Source organism: Manis javanica, chromosome 12 (genome assembly GCF_040802235.1).
Source record: "Manis javanica isolate MJ-LG chromosome 12, MJ_LKY, whole genome shotgun sequence".
NCBI classification, from domain to species: domain Eukaryota; kingdom Metazoa; phylum Chordata; class Mammalia; order Pholidota; family Manidae; genus Manis; species Manis javanica.
Genome location: NC_133167.1, coordinates 81,445,001 through 81,466,411, shown reverse-complemented (window position 1 = coordinate 81,466,411; position 21,411 = coordinate 81,445,001). Strand labels below are relative to the sequence as shown.

The 21,411-nt window shown below is 38.6% G+C and overlaps 1 long non-coding RNA gene across 2 annotated transcripts in view; it reads left to right on the top strand.

Annotated features, from left to right (window-relative positions):
• LOC140845161 (uncharacterized) overlaps positions 1-21,411 on the top strand; it is a 111,086-nt gene that overhangs the window by 83,823 nt on the left and 5,852 nt on the right. For both annotated transcript variants that reach the window (XR_012123880.1, XR_012123881.1), the window contains exon 3: positions 16,359-16,474. This is a non-coding gene — a long non-coding RNA (uncharacterized lncRNA). The remainder of the gene's footprint in view (positions 1-16,358; positions 16,475-21,411) is intronic.

Below are 21,411 nucleotides of genomic sequence, written 5' to 3'. Positions count from 1 at the left end.
GAGAAATAAATGTTTGTATAAATAAAGTGTATTATAATGGATATTTTGTGATAGCGAAACCTTCCAAGTTACATGCCAGAAATCACTTAGGGATTTATCATCCAGCATTTATCATTTGACAATTCAATTACATCTGTCTTCATTTCTGTTGAAGCAAAATAATGGGAACCACATAACTTGCCATAGAATTTGTTACCTGGTCCTTAACCATTTACTTTCCTAGTTTCTAAAAAGTCCATCAAACGGGCTTTACCAACATGTAGCAAATGTCAAATTTGTCAGCTCCCCCTTCCTCCCCTTATAGGCACTTTCTTTAATCTGATGATATTCTCAAGGGTGGTTGGGAAAGTAAAAATACTACTAATTTCAGTATACGTTTGCCAGTATAATTTCTTTCATAAAATGTTGTTATCTCATGTGTATTACCATATTTTTTATCAAAACCTTCAGGATGAAGTATTACCTTATTTAATTTATAGAATGTATCTTCTTGTTAACAAAGCTAGTTTCCACTGTCAGATTGACCAGCTTGTTTTATCAAGTTTATATATCAAATTTGTTTTTTAAGTTCAAATAAATACGTTAATACATATTTTAAGTACTAGAAATTCCACTGAGAAATAAATTAGAATGCATACTAAAAGAAACTACTAAGGTAGTTGAAATTCAAATTACATGGATCAAATTTATTAATATATACATTTTTATAATTAAAAAATACATGGCTTATCATGTTATATTGTGTTAGATATTTACATATAAGCAAGGGATGTGCTGAAAGGTGTGTTACTCCTTTTCTCAGTGTATGTGTTTGTATCTTTTTGATGTCTGATTTTCAGCTTTTAGTTATAAATAAAAGGGAATAACTCAGAACTAAATTTTATTTTGGAGTAATTAATGAAATGATGCTATTGCTAAAAAATGAATTGGTCTTACAATTAGCTATGACTTATTTTCTGATAGGTAGAAATAGGAAATTATTTAAAAGATGCAGTGAGAATTGACTAATCAATAAAATTTTCATGATATGATTTGACAAAATAGGTTTTAACTGCCACTTTGAAGAATTCACACTCAGTCTAAAATAGTCTATATGCAGTTTTTGTGGGTTTTTTGGAGCATAACTTGAAAATTTGGTAGTCTTGGAAAATATTTGTTTTATTTAGAAGAACCCGCTCCCTTAAGTGATACTGCTTCAGCTCTTAAAATGTGCTTTTCCTTCACACTAACAAATGCTCAAGGAATGAGTATTGAGAATTGCTGAAGCAAATTACTTATACTTGGAAAAGATTCAGTTTTTTTTATTGTCTAAAATGTATGAGCCATTTATTTTTATTTTTATTTATTTATATTTTTTCATTTAAAAAATTTTGTTACCATTAATCTACAATTACATGAAGAACATTATGTTTACTAGGCTCCCCCATTCACCAAGTAACCCCCTCAGCCCATTACAGTCACTGTCCATCAGCATAGTAAGATGCTATAGAATCACTACTTGTCTTCACTGTGTTGCACAACCCTCCCCATGCCCCCCCTGCCACATGCTAATTGTAATACCCCCTTTCTTTTTCACCGTCCTTATACCTCCCTTCCCACCCATCCTCCCCAGTCCCTTTCCCTTTGGTAACTGTTATTCCATTCTTGGGTTCTGTGAATCTGCTGCTGTTTTGTTCCTTCAGTTTTTCTTTAATTTTATGCTCCACATATGAGTGAAATCATTTGATACTTGTCTTTCTCTGCCTGGCTTATTTCACTGAGCATAATACCCTCTAGCTCCATCCATGTTGTTGCAAATGGTAGGATTTGTTTTCTTCTTATGGCTGAATAATATTCCATTGTGTATATGTACCACATCTTCTTTATCCATTCATCTACTGATGGACACTTATGTTGCTTCCATTTCTTGGCTATTGTAAATAGTGCTGTGATAAACATAGGGGTGCGTCTGTCTTTTTCAAACTGGAGTGCTGCATTCTTAGGGTAAATTCCTGGAAGTGGAATTCCTGGGTCAAATGGTATGTCTTTATTGAGCTTTTTGAGGAACCTCCATACTGCTTTCCACAATGGTTGAACTAATTTACATTCCCACCAGCAGTGTAGGAGGGTTCCCCTTTCTCCACAGCCTTGCCAACATTTGTTGTTGTTTGTCTTTTGGATGGTGGCCATCCTTATTGCTGTGAGGTGGTATCTCATTGTGGTTTTAATTTGGATTTCTCTGATGAGTAGCGATATGGAGCATCTTTTCATGTGTCTGTTGGCCATCTGAATTTCTTCTTTGGAGAACTGTCTGTTCGGCTCCTCTGCCCATTTTTTAATTGGATTATTTGCTTTTTTGTTGAGGTGCATGAGCTCTTTATATATTTTGAATGTCAACCCTTTATCGGATCTGTCATTTATGAATATATTCTCCCATATTGTAGGGTACCTTTTTGTTCTATTGATGGTGTCCTTTGCTGTACAGAAGCTTTTCAGCTTGATATAGTCCCACTTGTTCATTTTTGTTTTTGTTTCCCTTGCCAGGGGAGATATGTTCATGACGAAGTCACTCATGTTTATGTCTGAGAGATTTTTGCCTGTGTTTTTTTCTAGGAGTTTTATGGCTTCATGACTTACATTCAGGTCTTTGATCCATTTCGAATTTACTTTTGTGTATGGGGTTAGACAGTGATCCAGTTTCATTCTCTTACATGTAGCTGTCCAGTTTTGCCAGCACCATCTGTTGAAGAGACTGTCATTTCACCATTGTATGTGCATGGCTCCTTTATCATATATTAATTGACCATAAATGCTTGGGTTAATATCTGGGGTCTCTATTCTGTTCCACTGGTCTGTGGCTCTGTTCTTGTGCCAGTACCAAATTGTCTTGATTACTGTGGCTTTGTAGTAGAGCTTGAAGTTGGGGAGCGAGATCCCGCCAACGTTATTCTTCCTTCTCAAGATTGCTTTGGCTATTCGTGGTCTTTTGTGTTTCCATATGAATTTCTAAACTATTTGTTCCAGTTTGTTGAAGAATGTTGTTGGTAATTTGATAGGGATTGCATCAAATCTGTATATTGCTTTGGGCAGGAAGGCCATTTTGATGATATTCATTCTTCCTAGCCAGGAGCATGGGATGAGTTTCCATTTGTTAGTGTCCTCTTTAATTTCTCTTAAGAGTGTCTTACAGTTTTCAGGGTATAGGTCTTTCACTTCCTTGGTAAGGTTTATTCCTAAGTATTTTATTCTTTTTGATGCTATTGTGAATGGAATTGTTTTCCTGATTTCTCTTTCTATTGCTTCATTGTTAGTGTATAGGAAAGCCACAGATTTCTGTGTGTTAATTTGGTATCCTGCAACTTTGCTGAATTCCAATATCAGTTCTAGTAGTTTTGGAGTGGAGTCTTTAGGGTTTTTTATGTACAGTACCATGTCATCTGCAAATAGTGACAGTTTAACTTCTTCTTTACCAATTTGGATTGGTTGTATTTCTTTGTTTTGTCTAATTGCCGTGGCTAGGACCTCCAGTACTATGTTGAATAACAGTGGGGAGAGTGGGCATCCCTGTCTTGTTCCTGATCTCAGAGGAAATGCCTTCAGCTTCTCACTGTTCAGTATGGTGTTGGCTGTGGGCTTATCATATATGGTCTTTATTATGTTGAGGTACTTTCCCTGTATACCCATTTTGCTGAGAGTTTTTATCATGAATGGATGTTGAATTTTGTTGAATGCTTTTTCAGCATCTATGGAGATGATCATGTGGTTTTTGTCCTTCTTTTTGTTGATGTGGTGGATGATGTTGATGGATTTTCGAATGTTGTACCATCCTTGCATCTCTGGGATGAGTCCCACTTGGTCATTGTGTAAGATCGTTTTGTTGTATTTTTGAATTCGGTTTGCTAATATTTTGTAGAGTATTTTTGCATCTATGTTCATCAGGGATATTGGTCTGTAATTTTCTTTTTTGGTGGGGTCTTTGCCTGGTTTTGGTATTAGGGTGATGTTGGCTTCATTGAATGAGTTTGGGAGTATTCCCTCCTCTTCTATTTTTTGGAAAACTTTAAGGAGAAATGCGTGTTATGTCTTCTCTGTATGTCTGATAAAATTCTGAGGTAAATCCATCTGGCCCTGGGGTTTTGTTCCTGGGTAGTTTTTTGATTACCGCTTCAATTTCTTTGCTGGTAGTTGGTTTCTTTAGGTTTTGTGTTTCTTCCTTGGTCAGTCTTAGAAGGTTGTATTTTTCTAGGAAGTTGTGCATTTCTTCTAGGTTTTCCAGCTTGTTAGCATATTGGTTTTCACAGTATTCTCTAATAATTCTTTGTATTTTTGTTGGGTCCATCGTGATTTTTCCTTCCTTGTTTCTGATTCTGTTGGTGTGTTGATTCTCTTTTTCTCTTAATAAGTTTGGCTAGAGGCTTATATATTTTGTTTGTTTTCTCAAAGAACCAGCTCTTGGTTTCATTGATTTTTTTCAATTGTTTTATTCTTCTCAATTTTATTTATTTCTTCTCTGATCTTTATTATGTCCCTCCTTCTGCTGACTTTAGGCCTCATTTGCTCTTCTTTTTTCCAGTTTCGATAATTATGATGTTAGACTATTCATTTGGGATTGTTCTTCCTTCTTTAAATATGCCTGGATTGCTATATACTGTCCTCTTAAAACTGCTTTTGCTGCGTCCCACAGAAGTTGGGGCTTTGTGTTATTGTTGTCATTTGTTTCCATATATTGCTGGATCTCCATTTTAATTTGGTCATTGATCCATTGATTATTTAAGAGCATGTTGTTAAGCCTCCATGTGTTTGTGAGCCTTTTTGCTTTCTTTGTACAATTTATTTCTAGTTTTATACCTTTGTGGTCTGAGAAGTTGGTTGGTAGAATTTCTTTCTTTTGGAATTTACTGAGGCTCTTTTTATGGCCTAGTATGTGGTCTATTCTGGAGAATGTTCCATGTGCAGTTGAGAAGAATGTGTATCCTGTTGCTTTTGGATGTAGAGTTCTATAGATGTCTATTAGGTCCATCTGTTCTAGCGTGTTGTTCAGTGCCTCTGTGTCCTTACTTACTTTCTGTCTGGTGGATCTGACCTTTGGGGTGAGTGGTGTGTTAAAGTCTCCCAAAATGAATGCATTGCATTCTATGTCCTCCTTTAATTCTGTTAGTATTTGTTTCACATATGTTGGTGCTCCTGTATTGGGTGCATATATGTTTATAATGATTATATCCTCTTGTTGGACTGAGCCCTTTATCATTATGTAATGTCCTTTTTTATCTCTTGTTACTTTCTTTATTTTGAGGTCTATTTTGTCCGATACTAGTATTGCAACACCTGCTTTTTTCTCCCTGTTGTTTGCATGAAATATCTTTTCCCAACCCTTGACTTTTAATCTGTGCATGTCTTTGGGTTTGAGGTGAGTCTCTTGTAAGCAGCATATACATGGGTCTTGCTTTTTTATCCATTCTATTACTCTGTGTCTTTTAATTGGTGCACTCAGTCCATTTACATTTAGGGTGATTATTGAAAGATATGTACTTATTGCCATTGCAGGTTTTAGATTTATGGTCACCAAAGGTTCAAGATTAGCTTGTTTACTACCTTCCTGTCTGACCTCACAGCTTATTGAGCTGTTATAAACACAGTCTGATGATGATTTCTTTCCCTTCTTTTTCCTCCTCCTCCATTCTTCATATGTTGGGTGTTTTGTTCTGTGCTCTTTTTAGGAGTGCTCCCATCTAGAGCAGTCCCTCTAAGATACCCTGTAGAGGTGGTTTGTGGGAGGCAAATTCCATCAACTTTTGCTTGTCTGGGAATTGTTTAATCCGTCCTTCATATTTAAATGATAACCATGCTGGATACAGTATCCTTGATTCAAGGCCCTTCTGTTTCATTGCATTAAATATATCATAGCATTCTCTTCTGGCCTGTAAGGTTTCTGTTGAGAAGTCTGATGATAGCCTGATTGGTTTTCCTTTGTAGGTGACCTTTTTTACTCCCTCTGGCTGCCTTTAATATCTGTCCCTGTCCTTGATCTTTGCCATTTTAATTATTATGTGTCTTGGTGTTGACCTCTTTGGATCCCATCTCATTCTGTGTACCTCTGTAGTCTGAGCAACTATTTCATCCCCCAGTTTGAGGACGTTCTCAGTAATTATTTCTTCAAAGACACTTTCTATCCCTTTCTCTCTCTTCTTCCTCTGGTACCCCTATAATGCGAATATTGTTCCTTTTGGATTGGTCACACAGTTCTCTTAATACTGTTTCATTCCTGGAGATCCTTTTATCTCTCTCTGCTTCAGCTTCTATGCGTTCCTGTTCTCTGGTTTCTATTCCATCAATGGCCTCTTGCATCTTATCCATTCTGCTTATAAATCCTTCCAGAGTTTGTTTCACTTCTGTAATCTCCTTCCTGACATCTGTGATCTCCCTCTGGACTTCATCCCTTAGCTCTTGCATATTTCTCTGCATCTCTGTCAGCATGTTTATGATTTTTATTTTGAATTCTTTTTCAGGGAGACTGGTTAGGTCTGCCTCTGCAGATCTTTTCTCAGGTGTAACTGTCTTGGTCTGGACCAGATTTTTTTGCCTTTTCATGGTGATTGCAGTGGCTGTAGGCAGGTTGTAGGTGTGTCAGCTGGGAGAAGAAAGTCCTTTCCTTCTTGCTGGATGCCTTGCCCTTCTCCACTGCCTGTGACGGCTACCTGCACTCCTGGAGCAGCCACCGGGTTATTCTTCTAAGCTGCTGTGGGCGGGGTGTCTGTCAGAGCAACGCTGAGCCCTGCGGGGAGTGGCAGGCACGCCAGGTGCACTCCTCTGTGCTAGCGGCGACCCTGCCAGGCAGCTGTGTGACAGCAGTGGCCTTTGGGTCTGGCCCGGGCGGCTGTGCATTGGGCTGGGGTTCCGGTCAGCTCCTGGGAGTGCGCCTGCTCCCTCTGGCTCCACTGCTGGTGCACGCGGGGCTTTTCTGCACAGGCTTCTACCAGGCTCTGACTTCACTGCCACTGATGCGCACAATCCATGCCCGGGCTGTTCGGTCACACTGCTGCGGGCTAGCCCTGTGGCACACGGATCTGCTCTCAGTTCTTTCTAGCACTTCCACCCCCGGTGCGCACTCCCACTCTCCTGCTACTGGGCCCGTGTGTTGGGGTCTGTGCCAGTTGGAGGAATGACTGGCAGGCTGCCTAGTCCTGTGAGGGGCTTCAGAGCTGCACTGCCTCTGTTTAGGGCGCCTAAGTTTCCCCGGTATTCCCAGCTGCTGGGACAACTTCGTCCAGTCATGGAGTCCCTGTCTCTTTAAGACTTGCAGAAAGCACTCGCTTTTCTTTTGTCTCAGGGGTGCCGGTTGCGGGGGCCTGCCCACAGGTTTTGCTTTTCCGTTTCTCTAATATCCAGCACCCCGTGCACCTTGTGTCTGCGTTCTGGGTGCGGATTTCTAGAGCTGGTTGTTTAGCAGTCCTGGGCTTTCACTCCCTCCCCGTTCTGACTCCTTTCTTTCCGCCGGGTTTTGGGGTGGGGGAGCATTCAGGTCCCACTTGGCCGCGGCTTGTATCTTACCCCCTTCGTGTGATGCTGAGTTCTCACAGACGTAGATGTATCCTGGCTGTTGTACTGCATCCACTGGTGTCTCTTTTAGGAATAGTTGTATTTATTGTATTTTCATAAATATATATGTTTTGGGGAGATTTCCTCTGAACTACTCATGCCGCCATCTTCCTGTGATCCTACGATTTCTTGATAGTATTTCACTGGAGAAATTTTTGGAGTTAGAATTTCCATTTAACATTAATCCTCACATTAATCTTTATACTATGCCATTGTTATTTTCTGTCCCTTTTGTGTTCTTTACGTGGATACTATTGTTTTAACCACTCAGCCTTTTCCTGTTTGCGTATCTTGTACATATATTAAAATGAAAATATCCCATTTTCACTTGTCATTTATATGCCCTTTGTTGACTTATGCTCTTCCCATCTGCATATTACTTGGGTAAGGACAAAATGAGTATTTTTCACTTTTCTCCCCTAGATTATGAAAGTGACCATATATGCTTGCTAGTAAAATCTCACACTCTAGAATTAAGTTCTGTAGATTCTATAATGCTACGTTTCTAGTTAATACTCCATTTCAGAGATGTACCTGATGAATGGGGTTTTAAGTGCTGTAGGAAAAATCCTTACACATACTACACATTGGATTTCTTTTATGTTAATGAAGCACCCATGTAAATCAGGGAGATACTGGGAAGATAAATTGATAAATTATTTTTGCATCTTTCAAGATATTTGTTGTTGCTGATTTATTTAATATGTGATGAAATAGATTACTAGATTTCCTAATATCAAACCATCCTTACACTCCTAGAATTACTTGAATAACCCTTCTTTGGTTTTATGTATTTCTGGGTTCTTTTTGCTAATGTATTTAAGGATTTTTGCTTTTGTATGCTCAGTTTTCTTTTTTTGTGTGTGTGTTCTCATTGATTGGTATCGGTAGATTCATAAAAAGGTAATTACAGTTTTCCTTCCTTCCTTCCCTACCTGCCCCCCCCCCTTTCCCTCCTTTTTCTGTCCTTTTTCGTGAGACTATTAGATTTCTTGAAGATTTGAAAGCATGTACCTGTATGTGTATTGCTTTTGACAATACTCTTAATGTCTCCTTTGGTTATGTCCCTTAAATTTTCTATCTTGTGAGTCAGTTTTACTAATGTGTGTTTTCACAAAACCGTCATTTTTTTTAACTGTCAAATTTATTAGTATATAATTTTGCAGAATATGGCCCTACCCTAGAACTCGTTTAAGTTTTTCTCCATTATCCTCCCTTATTGTTGCTAACTTTTTATATCTGGGATTTATCCCTTATTTTTTTGTTATGCTATTGGTTTATTTTACTTTTGTTGTGTTTTGTTTTAAAAGAAAATTGATCAAATCACCCTTTACATACTAGTTTTGACTTCTTATGAGCAGTGACTGAGCAAATATTAAAATCTCCTATTGCTTTTCCATACTTTTGTTAGTTTTGTTACTACTTCCTGTAGATACTGCTTTATATATTTTCCTGCAGAGTTTGTGGTTTATAGTAATAGTTTATATCTTAATAGTAATAGTTTAAAGACTGTACCCGTAATCATTATAAAGTTACCCCTCTTGGTTATAGTTAATGTGCTTTTTACTTGAAGTCTAGCTTTATCTCATATTAGCATCTTAACCCCTTTCCTTTTTAATTTTATCTGACTGATACATTTTTGCCCATTCTTTTGCTTTATAACTGTCATCTTTTGTTTTATGTATTTCCTTTGTAGGTGGCATATGATTGGTTTTAACTTTTAAACCAGTGCTGAGTATCATTTTGTATTTACTTTATTAAATATTCTCCCCATAATTGGGAAATTGTGTAGTTTTTTGGGGGGAGAGGTTCTCCTATATACAAAAAGTTGTTGTCCTTATATCTTTGGGGAATTTGCTTGAACTCATAGGTATCAATTTATCAACTTCATCTTCTTTTTTACTTCTTAGTTGATACTTTCTCAGATTTTTGTTCCAGTCTATTACTGTTATTCTTGAATCATTTATTTGACAAATATTTATTGATCACCTGTTACATGCCCCAATCATTTTGCTATATGTAATGGATATAGTAGCAAGAGAGTTTCTGCCTCCCTGGTAGAGTAGTCTCTGCTTTCATGATGCTGACTTTCTAAAGGACAAAATAGTCAATATACAAAATAAAAGTGATTACAGATTGTATCAAATGCTAGGAAAGAAAGACATGAGGTATGGAGTATAGTAGTAAGGCAATTGGAGGAGTGGAGTTGAGAGAAGAACTCTGTGGAGGAAGATGGGGGCTGAGACGGAGGCAGCCTTGCAGAGGGCCGGGAGAGCCGCCCTGTGTGTGAGGCCATGGCGAGAGCTGAGGCGGCAGAGAATCGCAAAGGCAAAGGCCTGGGGAAGAGTTTGATGTTTTCTATAGATTTACTCTTTTAATTAGATTCAGTGGACCCTTTTAATAAGAAATATTTTGTAACATCTTTGTAGATAATACACCTACCTTTATACATAATCTCTTAAAAAATCAGTATAACATCCTAACTATAATATAAAGGAGGAATAAAAGGAAATTAATTTATATTTAAAAATGTATTTTAATGTTTATACTTGTTCAGACACATTTATACTGTAAATAAAAGAGGTATTTGCATGCAGTTACCAGGAACGTGATGTATCTATCAGCTGTGATGCACTGGCAGCTGTATGCTAGAGTTGTTGTTTTCCATAAGTGGTGAAGAGGCCTTGGTAAAGTTCTGAGAAATGTGAAGTACAGTTTTACCCCACAGGAATCTCAGGGGTAAGACACTGTTCTTAGAGTTGAAATTATCAGTATTGCATGAACTACTAATTTAAAGGGTGATCCTACTCCGTTCTATATACATTATGCATTGTGTGTTCCTAGAAACTCAAGTGTATTGTAAACCAGATTGTAAAAAATACTTTGCTAAATATATGAAACAGTTGAGTTCTAGGCTCAGTTTATTATCATAAACAGGCATTTTTCATTCATCTGTGTACTTTCTAGGAAAGATGGCTGGAGGAAGAAGGGGTTTTCAGCCTTGGGAGCATTGACATTTAGAGTTGGACAATTTTTTTTTGGTGTCGGGATTGTCACTGTGTGTTGTAGATGGTTAGCAGCATCCCTGGCTTCTTTAGATGCCAGCAGTGTATCTTCCCCCACCAGGGTGACAACCAAAAATGTATCCAGACATTACCAAGCATTCCCAGGGAAGCAGATTTGTTCATGTTGGTGTTATATTAAAGGTACAGCTTATGCTTGTAAAACAGAAAAAAAGTGTGTGGTCTTCAAGCTTCTTTCCGTGTGTCCTTTCATTCAGCACATTCAGTGATAACAGGACAGCACAGTGAGGAAGGTTTCTGCCCTTGAGCTTGCAGGCTGAGGGGGACTGACGTGGTGACGTATGAGGTACAGCGTGTCACCTGTCATTGTGTTCAAACAGTACTGTAGGGACATGTGGTGGGGACAGTCACCCACAGGGACCTCAGGGGTGTGACACTGTTCTTTCAGTTGGAACTGTCAATATGACATAAAGCACTAATTTAAAAAAATGAAATTTTGTTAGTGATGTAAACTGTGTTTCCAGAGATGACCCGTTGAAAAGTGATGCACATCTTAACATTTGTCTTCCTGTCTGTTTTTTTTTCTGCATCTTGCTCCTCAAATTGCTCTCAACTGTTTTGAAGATTTTTGTTTTAGCTCACTAGGTGGCAGTGTTAGCCAGAGAGGAAATCTTGAGTGATGAAGCTTTCAGTCAGTGAAGTCACCCTTCGTTCCCTCTGTCATAGAAGCGAATGCCCTAAACTGACATATAGCTCATATAAGGAGAGTTAATTTTATAGTCATTTAAAAAATCAAATAGGTAAGCGAAGAGTAGTTAGACTGAGGCATGTGTCTTATTTCACAAAGACATTTATTTCCTTAGATCAGGATCTTACTCATTTAGAGGCAGTATAAATGCAGTGGTCAAGAGGATGGTGTGAGTGGGCAGGCAGTAGGTTTATGTCTTCTCTCCGTTCCTTACTAGTTTAGGCAAGATGCTTAACCCCTCTCCGAGATTCCTTTGCTATATATAGGAATAATGGTATCTGTGCCTCATTTTCTTTATGAGGTTTATGAGTTAATATAAATAAAAGTGCTCAGAGCTTGAAACACAGCCTCGTACATAGTAAGAGTAATTATAACAGTAATGATAGCTATTATTAGTAGCATTGAAAAATATAAAGTAGTAGTAAAATACTAAGTGTTTTAATTTAATCTTTCTTATCTGGCTACCTATTCACATTTACTCAGCTAGCTGGTTATTGACTGAGTGCTATATGCTATTATATTGTGTATAAATATATATGGACTTGCCTGATTATGTCCTCACTGTAGTGTTCTCTAAGTAGAATTGCTGGGTCAGAAGATAGGCCATAGTTAAACAATTTTCAACCCCTTATGTAATGCCCACTGTAAAGTTTGCAGCAGTTTGGGGAACCAGTTTACCTCCTCACAGCAGTACATGAGAAGGTCCATTTCTTTATCTTCACCAGTACTGGATGTTTTTAGTTGACTTTTCCAGTCTCATAGAAAATAAGGATCATCTTGATTTTAATTTGTATTTTCTTGCAATGACTTTATAAAATTAAAGAAAAACAGGTTATCTGTCTTTATACCTCTGTCAACTGATTTTTCCGTCCTAGCATACATTAAAAAGCAGTTAAATTGGGGACCCTGTAAGATCCTGCCTCTAAAAATAGGCCCTGCCCTCCAGTGTTCATCTTAAGTATTTATGCACCTGTAATGGATTTACACAGTAGATGTAATACTTAAATACTGCAAGAACGTTGAGCTAAGGAAAAGTAGGGATAAAAGTAGAAATGTTTTATTGAAAAAAAACAAAGATATTGAAGAGTGTTTATTCTGGGATTTCCCTCTGAGAACAGCCCAAGTGACGTTTCTTTTAGTAAAAGGAAATAGTTGAATTTTGTTTTCAATTCAATTCGTTTAATTCTGTTATGCCAAGAAAATTTATATTGCTATATAGTTTTTTTGGTAGTATGTTAATAAACATATTAGCTTTCCTGGCTATTGCTGTCTTTATTCTAGTAGGTATTACTGCCTCTGTGATTGTGTTTAGAATTGTGTATTGTAGAATAAAAATGAAAATTTTTCAGGCAAACCTGTTCCTTTCTCTCTGGGAATATGTATTGGTGTGTATTTTTTTGCAGACTTTCATGTTGCACTTACTATATATACACTTTCTGTTTTTAAAGAAATTTTTAGAATTTCAGTTTTTCTACATTACATGAATGAAATGACTATATCAGCCAATCCTTTTCTTAAGTGTATTATACTACCTTTATTAAAGGCATTATTAGCACCTAGAAATAAGAGATGATAGATGCTGGGCGATGGCTATAACTCTAACAGATATAAATAGTGCTTTTTTCCTGGCTGGCGTTATTCTCAGTGCTTTATGTGTGTTAACTCATTTAACCCCGACAACCCCAAGACAGGTATTATTATTATCCCCATTTTATAGGTCAGGAAGCTGAGGCAGAAAGGCTGAGTAACTTGCCCCATGTTACATCGTAACTGGGGTGACTGGGCTCACACCCAGGTTGTCTGGCTTAACATTGTCTGTACTTAACTTTGTTCTGCTAATTTTTCATTTCACAGCAAAGGTCTGGTCATGCCCAAAAAGTTAAATGACTTATTTGGGAAGTTAAGCAAAACCTCATTAGTGAGTCTCCTTACTGGTTTTCCTTCCCTGGCATACAGTTCCACAGTTTCTGTTACACAGTTTTCATTCTTAGCTCAAGTGGTACAGGGGTCTCTTCAATTGAAAGAGTCATATCTGAGTTTATAAATTCTAGTTTGTTTTCTTCTTTTCTGTTAAAAGACAGTAGATTTCTAAACCAGTTCCTGTTTTATTTACCCTTACAGTTTAGAGCATGCCTGACTTTCAGGATGCTTGGTGATCTTCTGCTAAAATGAATCATCTGCCTTCATATTTGATATCTCCTAATAATTTGCTGTTTTTAAAGAAAGAAAACAGAATGCTCAGATCTTGGCTTCTAAATACCCTTCTCCTTTAGTAGGACTTGAGAATCCTTGACAAAATGGTTGATTCCAGATTTGAGGAAATAACATGATGAGCCTGGAACATCTTTTGGTGCCAGGAAAGAAGAGACTGCTCAAAACAAAATCAAGAAACAAACAATGGAAAGGGAAACAAGTCAGAAAGACACAGGAACAGTCTGTAGGGGCTCTCAGTGACCCAAGTCAGGATGTTTGAAAGACAAAATAATGGTAGTAATGGATTATAATCTGTGAAAAAAAATCAGCATCCATGAGTCCATATGAAATTATAACTAAAAAATGGAATAAATAGATTAGGGAAAGAACAGCTCTTATAGTAGAATTCTAATTTACACTTATGGAAGGAATGATGGAAAAGAATTTGCCATTAGGCAGATGCACAAGTAATAATTGTTACAGGTAAGAGCTGTCAGTGGATGCTAAGTCAGTAAGCGACAGCATGAGAAGCAAGGTGTTTGCTTAGTCTCAGGTCACCCAATAAAATACTTATTAATTACAAAGGAAAAAACAATAGCTTCATGGTAGAGAGCTCCAGCAGATGGCAGCTTAGCCAATGATCAATGTGAACAGCCCCAGTAATAAGACATAGGAGCATCATGTACCCTTGAGCCTATGCACTGAGAAGACATGACATCATTTCTGTGTCATGTTAGGGACAGACACAGATTTCCTGTGATGCTCTTGCCCCAAATTCCCAACTGCAATTTAATCATGAGGAAATATCAAACAACCCCAAACAGAGGGCCATTCTGTAAAATAACTGACCAAAACTCTTTGGAAGTGTCATGGTCATGAGAGACCAAAGACTGAGTGCATTTAGAGGTTGGTGGGGACCACGGAGACACGATGACCAAATACAGTGTGGGGTCCTGGGCCAGGAGGAGGACGTTGGTGGCGAAACCAGTGAAATTCAAGTGAGGTCTGTAGGTCAGTTAATAGGCTTGTGTCAATGTTAATTAGTTTTAATAATTTCACTCATATTATATAAAGTTTTAACAATGGGGGAGCTGGGTAAGGTGTGTGATTTCACAACTTTTCTGTTAATTAAAATTATTTTAAAGTAACAGTTAAAAATTGTATGATAGATGATAAGTACCCTCACTGTGGTGAGCATTTCATAATGTAAACAATTATTGAATCACAGTGTTATATGCTGGAAGTTAATATATTGTGTATCAACTGTATTTTTAAAAAAACACATAAAAAGAGAACAGATACTCTGGGGTGCCTAGAGAGTAGTTGACAATGGTATGTCATACATCCAGTTACCCAGATTGCTGAGGGGTGCCTAGGTTCTGTGGTGACAGAGTGGGCAGCCTGAGGAAATGGAATTCCTTGTCCTCAGGGTGCTTATAGCCACCCAGGAGGCCGAAACATCCACACAAACAGTCGTCATCTGTTAGGTAATTTGTTTAAATGTATACAAATGAAAGTTCACTGAGCATATAGGAGAAAGAGCTCGTAATATATCTATGGAAATTCAAAAACTTTTATTTCGAAATGTTTTGGTTTTGAATAACTTTGTGCCCAGGTTGAATTCTTAATAGAAGATTGTCATCTTTTGCATTTGCTCACCATCAACAGAAAGCTTTTCAGTGTGTGGCAGAAAACAGATTTCCTAATTATCACGAGAGTCTCAACTCCCAACTGGACATCAGCTGCTTTTTGCAGTATGTATTGAAATAAGTCAGAAGGAAGAAAAGAGGGAACGGGACAGTATAACCTTTTACTTCATGTATAGCTTGTGAATGGACTGTTGCTGACAACTCACGTGACAGTGGCCTGGTCTGGAAGGAGGGGGCAGTGCCGGCTCTGCGCCGACTGGGCGTCTGGAGATCCTGTGCACGCTCACGTTGGTGAGGCTTATTGTGAACAGGAGGCCTAGACAAACAGCTTCAGAGCGCTCAGGGAGTTTTCCCTTGTGTGTTCCAGGGTGCATATGTCTAACCATTTGCTATCACAAGAAGTGTTCTTATGTTGAAAAGTAGATGTTGATAGTGAAGTGAAACCAGGTTATTTGAACCTGTCTTTAAGGGACAGAATTTAAGATGCAAACAAGGTCATTTTGGACATATCCCAATTGTGATCTCTCTTGATTGCAAAAATAGTGATATGGCAGAGGGGCCACGGATCTCTGAGGACAAGATGTAGACTGGATGAAAAGGCCCTTCTCCTTTGTGTTCTAGGAGGTGTGAGACTGTTTCTCAGTATTCTCTCCCTAGCTTTTATGTCCTTAGTCACCTATCTCCAGGTTATTTGATTTCAAAAGTCTCTTTGGCACATAAACTGTTACAGCTTCTTACTCCCATAATAAAACTTTGGTTCCCCATCTCCCTACCTGTTTCATTTTACTGATAGAATATTCCAAGTTCAAGGAAGGAATAGGAATTTTGGATTATTTCAGTGGAGAGAACTTTTGGGAATAAAAGGAGTGTCAGCTGTCTTTCTTCCCCCCAGAAAACCAGGGAGGCCCAGTCACAACCCTCTTCCCTTACTGTACTCTGGAACTGGAGCACAGGTCTGGTCCTCAGCGATGCACTCTGCATCCCCAGGCCCTTCTGTTACTCACTGCCCAGGATTTGACCGTTCCTGTCTTTGGCTCCCTTTGTTTGTATAATGAAATCTCAGATGTGCTCATTTAGACCAGAGATGAGACTGAAGCCTGGATTTCCATCACTGAGATGCTACAGTTTGTAAACCTATCTGGTAGAATAACTACTATCTTGTTGGCACAGAGTTTCAGAAACTGTGGAGGAGTGTCGTCGTGGATTCAATGGATGAGGAGATAATTGAAGAATATCTGAAGCGACAGGGTATTTCTTCCATGCAGGAATCTGGACCAAAGAAAGTGGTATGTAATCTCTAGAAAAAAACCTGTAACCCTCTGTTCTTTGAACTGTTCGCCTGCTTTCTGTTCTGTGCATTGGATAGCAGGTGTCAGTTTTTCCAGTGTTTTCTCAGTGTCCTGATCCAGTGATCTGGGTTAGGTGCAAGCCAGGTATTGTCTCCTCTGCTGAGGGCCAGAGGCTCTCTTTGCCCTCAGGCGCTGCTCCCAGGCAGGGGAGAGCTTTCCAGCCTCTGTGCTGGCAGTGCCTTCTCTGAAGCTCCAGCCATATGGAATTTCTCCTGGTGGCCCCATGTGCCCTCTCTGCTTCTAATAGGAGCCTCCTCCATCTTGGCCTGTGGGGCCCTAATTGTTCCCCCTTCTTCCTCCAGGAGCCCTGTGGTCTTGGTGCCTGGCTCTGCCTTAGGCCTGATGACAGTGAATTGTCCTTGTTGATTTTGAGATTTCTTGGGACCCAGATATTATTGTCTATAGCTCAGAGCGAGCTCAGAGGAGGGATTTGTAATTGAATGAAGACTTGTGAATTGCCTTGTATCAGCTAATCAACTATCTGTGTAGTCCAAGGACAAAGCCAGGATGAGGAACCATTTACCACACCCCAGACTGAGGCTGTCCTTCCTCTCTCCCGCCTTCCCCTTGTCCACCGTCAAGTTTTGTAGCTTGCTTTCTTTACGATTGCGTGTGTGTAAATGTTTTATTCAGTGCGCTTTTAGGACTCCTTAAAAGGGGAGATTGCTTGCAGTTATCTTCATGAAGTAGTATAATTACAGCACTTCATGAGCACTTCATGGCTTCCTATTATTGCTTAGTCTGTTGATTTTTTAAATTATGTGGTATTAATACTTGTAGTATACAGAAAAGAACAGAGAGTAATATTTAATAAATCTTCACGTGCCCATGTGTTTCCCAGTTTTGCCTTCTCTCTATATTTTGCCGTATTTATTTCAGATCTTTTTTTATTGGTAATGGTGGATATATTCTTAGACTTGATAATAGAGATGAAAAACAAAGAGCTTTTCTGCCTCTCTTTTTATCCACTTAGTGCCTAGAATAGTTGTGGTAGTTTTTGTGCCAGCCCATTTATTCTGGGTGTGGGGGTATGACTTCATCATAACAGAAAGCACTGGGTCCTTCGTGTCCGGGGAGTGTGCAGTGGGTCCTGGTGTGTGAGGCTGGGCTACAAAGCAGAAAAAGGGCCCAAACCCCTGTGTCTCTTGCTGCAGGTTTCTGGGTGTCTTTAGTAAATCCTCACTGCATTACCTGTCTGAGAAGTTGTTGTTTCTGTTTTTACCTTTTCCTGTAGCCTCCTATTCAGAGAAGGAAAAAGCCTACTTCACAGAAAAAGCGACGGTTTAAGACCCATAATGAACACGTGGCTGGCGTGCTGAAGGACTACTCTGACATTGCTCCTGGCAAATAGGGAGTAGTTGTCCGTGAGCAAAGAATCACAAATAACAAAGTCAAGATCTTTCTCATTGATGCTGGGCTCTGAAGACTGACTGTCTTCCCAGTCAGCTTCTCAGGACTGAGGAGAGGGGCAGCTCAGTTGACAGAACACATGCAGATTACCAAACTCAAAGCTTATTTTAGCTCAATAGGCCAATGAGATACATAAATATTCTCTGTTAACTTTCTGTTACTTTGGCCTGGAGGAAAGGCTCTTAGCATGGCATGCAGGTGTCTTTGCTGTTTGTCTCTACTTCTAAGTGGTTCCTGGTTCCATTTTTCCTCTTTTATTACTTTAGAGCAAGTTTTCAGATAGTCTTGGATGCAGTATTTGTTTATTCTGAAAGAACACATTTATAATAAAAGTCATTGTAGAAGGAGCTCTTAGACAATAGTGAATTCAGTTTGTCTGCTTCCTTCCGTTCTGGACCGTGGAGGTCGGCAGCTCCAGTCCTTAATCCCACAAGGTGTATGTTTGGGATGTTGCTGAAGACTGATCTGGGCCATGTTGCTGAGCATGTGATTTCACAATTGGAACATGGATGCACCTCCTGTTAGCAATTGAGGCGTTTAAGATAACACTACATGCGGTTCTTATTAATATTATCTTTTCCGAAGGATGTATCTATATTTAGCCTCTTGGATTTTTGCGAGTTACTGTTGCATGCCATCTCCAGCAAGCATGGGTGGAGTGTTCTTGCCTGCCTGAACATCAGCTCATCCATCCCCCAGCCCTCCCAGGGCCTGACCCTGAGCTTTTGCTGGTGGAGACTCCTGTTTCCCATCATGAGCTGTCATATAATGACAGCCATTATTAAATATGTGGGTTTTAAGAGTCATGGTGACTTGCAGGAAGGAAATCTCTGTGGTCCTTCTAGCCTTTTATAGCAGACTACCCATTTTCCTTGTCTGTGCTTGTTGGTGTGGGGGGGTTTCTTTGGGTTTCAGGACTATTGATCCTTATAGTCCTCATGTGGTAAATCGGAATTGTAGTAGATTACAGAAACAAGGTTTGGTGTTTTCAAAAAGGTGTGACAGTAACCCAAAGCAGCAAGTACTTTGTGCACATGACAAGGAGCGTTTTTGCTGTTTTGGTTATGTATCCTTTTTACTTACTTTTCATTCATTTATATTAATTATAGTGTCATTGCTTGCCTCTTTCTTACATCTGTGCTCCAAAACATGGCATGAGAAGATGTAAAACTGAGGCTCCCCACAGTAATTGAGGACAGAGGAAACACAATGTGTTTTGCTTTATATCAGAGTTTTGCTAGTAAGAAGGAGCTTTAGTGTCTTAAAGCACAAAACTAGCTTTCCTATAAAAAAAGATCTGGAGCTACCTCACTTCCAGGTATGTCTACTTTTTATGGTCTATACATATCTCCAGAATTTTTTTTTAACTTCCAGTTTTATGGAGATATATTTGACATATAGCACTGTATAAATTTAAAGTGTGCAGCATAACAACTTGACATATATATCATGAACTGAATCCTACAGTAAGTTAATATCCATTATCTCATACACATCAAAAATATATATTTTTTTCTTTGTGATGAGGATTTACTCTTAAGAACTTACTCTTAGAATTTACTCTTAAGAACTCTCATATCCACCACACAAGCAGTGTGAACTGTAACTATCATGTACGTTATGTCCCTAGTACTTATTACTGGAAGTTTGTACCTTTTGACCACCTTCATCCAATTTCCCTATCCCCTGCCTCTGGTAACCATAAATTTGGTATCTCTTCTCGGTTTTTTGTTTTGTTTTAAATTTTACACGTAAGTGAAATCACATAGTATTTTTCTTTATCTGACTTATTTCACTTAGCATAATGTCCTTCAAATGACAAGATTTCCTCTTTATTTATGGCTGAATAATAATCCATTGTGTGTATGTGTGTGTGTGTGTGTTACACACATGTACATACCACATCTGTATCTGTTCCCTTGTCAGCAGACACTTAGGTTGCTTCCACATCTTGGCAGTTGTAGATAATGCTGCTATGAACATGGGGGCACAGATATCCCTTCAACATAGTGTATTTGTTTCCCTAGGATATATTCCCAGAAGTAGAATAGCTGGATCATATTGAATTGCAGATCAAAACCAGTTCTTCTCTAAATGTTTTGAAGAAGCTCCATACTCTTTTCCATAGTGGCTGTAACCGATTTATAATCCTACCAGCAGTGCGCCAGGGGTCCCTTCTCTCCACATCCTTGCCAGCATTTCTTGTCCTTTTGATGATAGCTGTTCTAACAGGCTAGCATCAGAGTATCTCCTTGTGGTGAGTGATAACTCCTTGTGGTTTTGAATTTGCATTTTCCTAATGATTAGTGATGTCGAACGCCTTTTCATGTACCTGTTGGCCATTTGTATACCCTTTTGGAAAAATATCTATTCAGGTCCTTCACCTGTTTTTTAATTTGATGATGATGATGATGGTTTTGCTTTTGAGTTGTATGAGTTCTTTATATGTTTTGGGTATAAGCCCCCTATCAGCTATATGATTTGCAAATATTTTTTCCCATTCCTTAGGTTGTCTTTTTATTTTGTTTAGTGATTCTTTTGCTGGGAAGAAGCTTTTTAGTTTGTAGTTGCACTTGTCTATTTTTGATATTGTTGTTTGTGATTTTGGTGTCACAACCAAAAAATAATTGCCAAAACCTAAGTCAAGAGCTTTTTTCCTGTTTTCTTCTAGGAGTTTTATGGTTTCTTGTCTTACATTTAAGTCTTTAATCCATTTCACGTTAACTTTCGGGAGTGGTATAAGATAGGGTCTAGTTTCATTCTTTCACATGTGAGTATCCAGTTACTGAAGAGACTGTCTTTTTTCTATTCAGTATTCTTGGCTCCCTTGTCAAATATTAATTGACTATATATGCATGGGTTTATGTCTTGGCTCTTGATTCTGTTCCGTTGGTCTATGTATATGCCAGTACCATTCTGTTTTAATTACTATGCCTCTAATACATTTTGAACTTAGGAAGTGTGATGCCTTCTGCTTTATTCTTTCTTCTCAGGAATGCTTTGGCTATTTGCAGTTTTCTTTGCTTCCATATATATTTTAGGAGTGTTTTTTCTACTTCTGTAGAAGGTGCCACTGCAGTCTTGATAGGGATCACATTGAATCTAGATTGCTTTCGGTGGTATGTAAAATTGTAACTCTTATTTCTTCCAATCGACAAACATAGGATACCTTTCCATTTATTTGTGTTACCTTCAATTTCTTTCATTTTTGAGAACTAATGGAAACATATAAACTCGATATAAAGACACATAGGAACTAATAAATAGATACAGGAGACAGAAACATATCCAATAAGATACTTAAAAAGAAATCAACAACCAGACACAAACCAAATAAAACTGTGAAACACTGGAATCAAAGAGATAACCATAAAAGCAGCTGGTGGCTGGAGGGGTGGGGGGTGGTCAGAACACATTTGAAGGCAGGACAGACTGACGACCAGCTCAACAGCAGCAGACAGAGG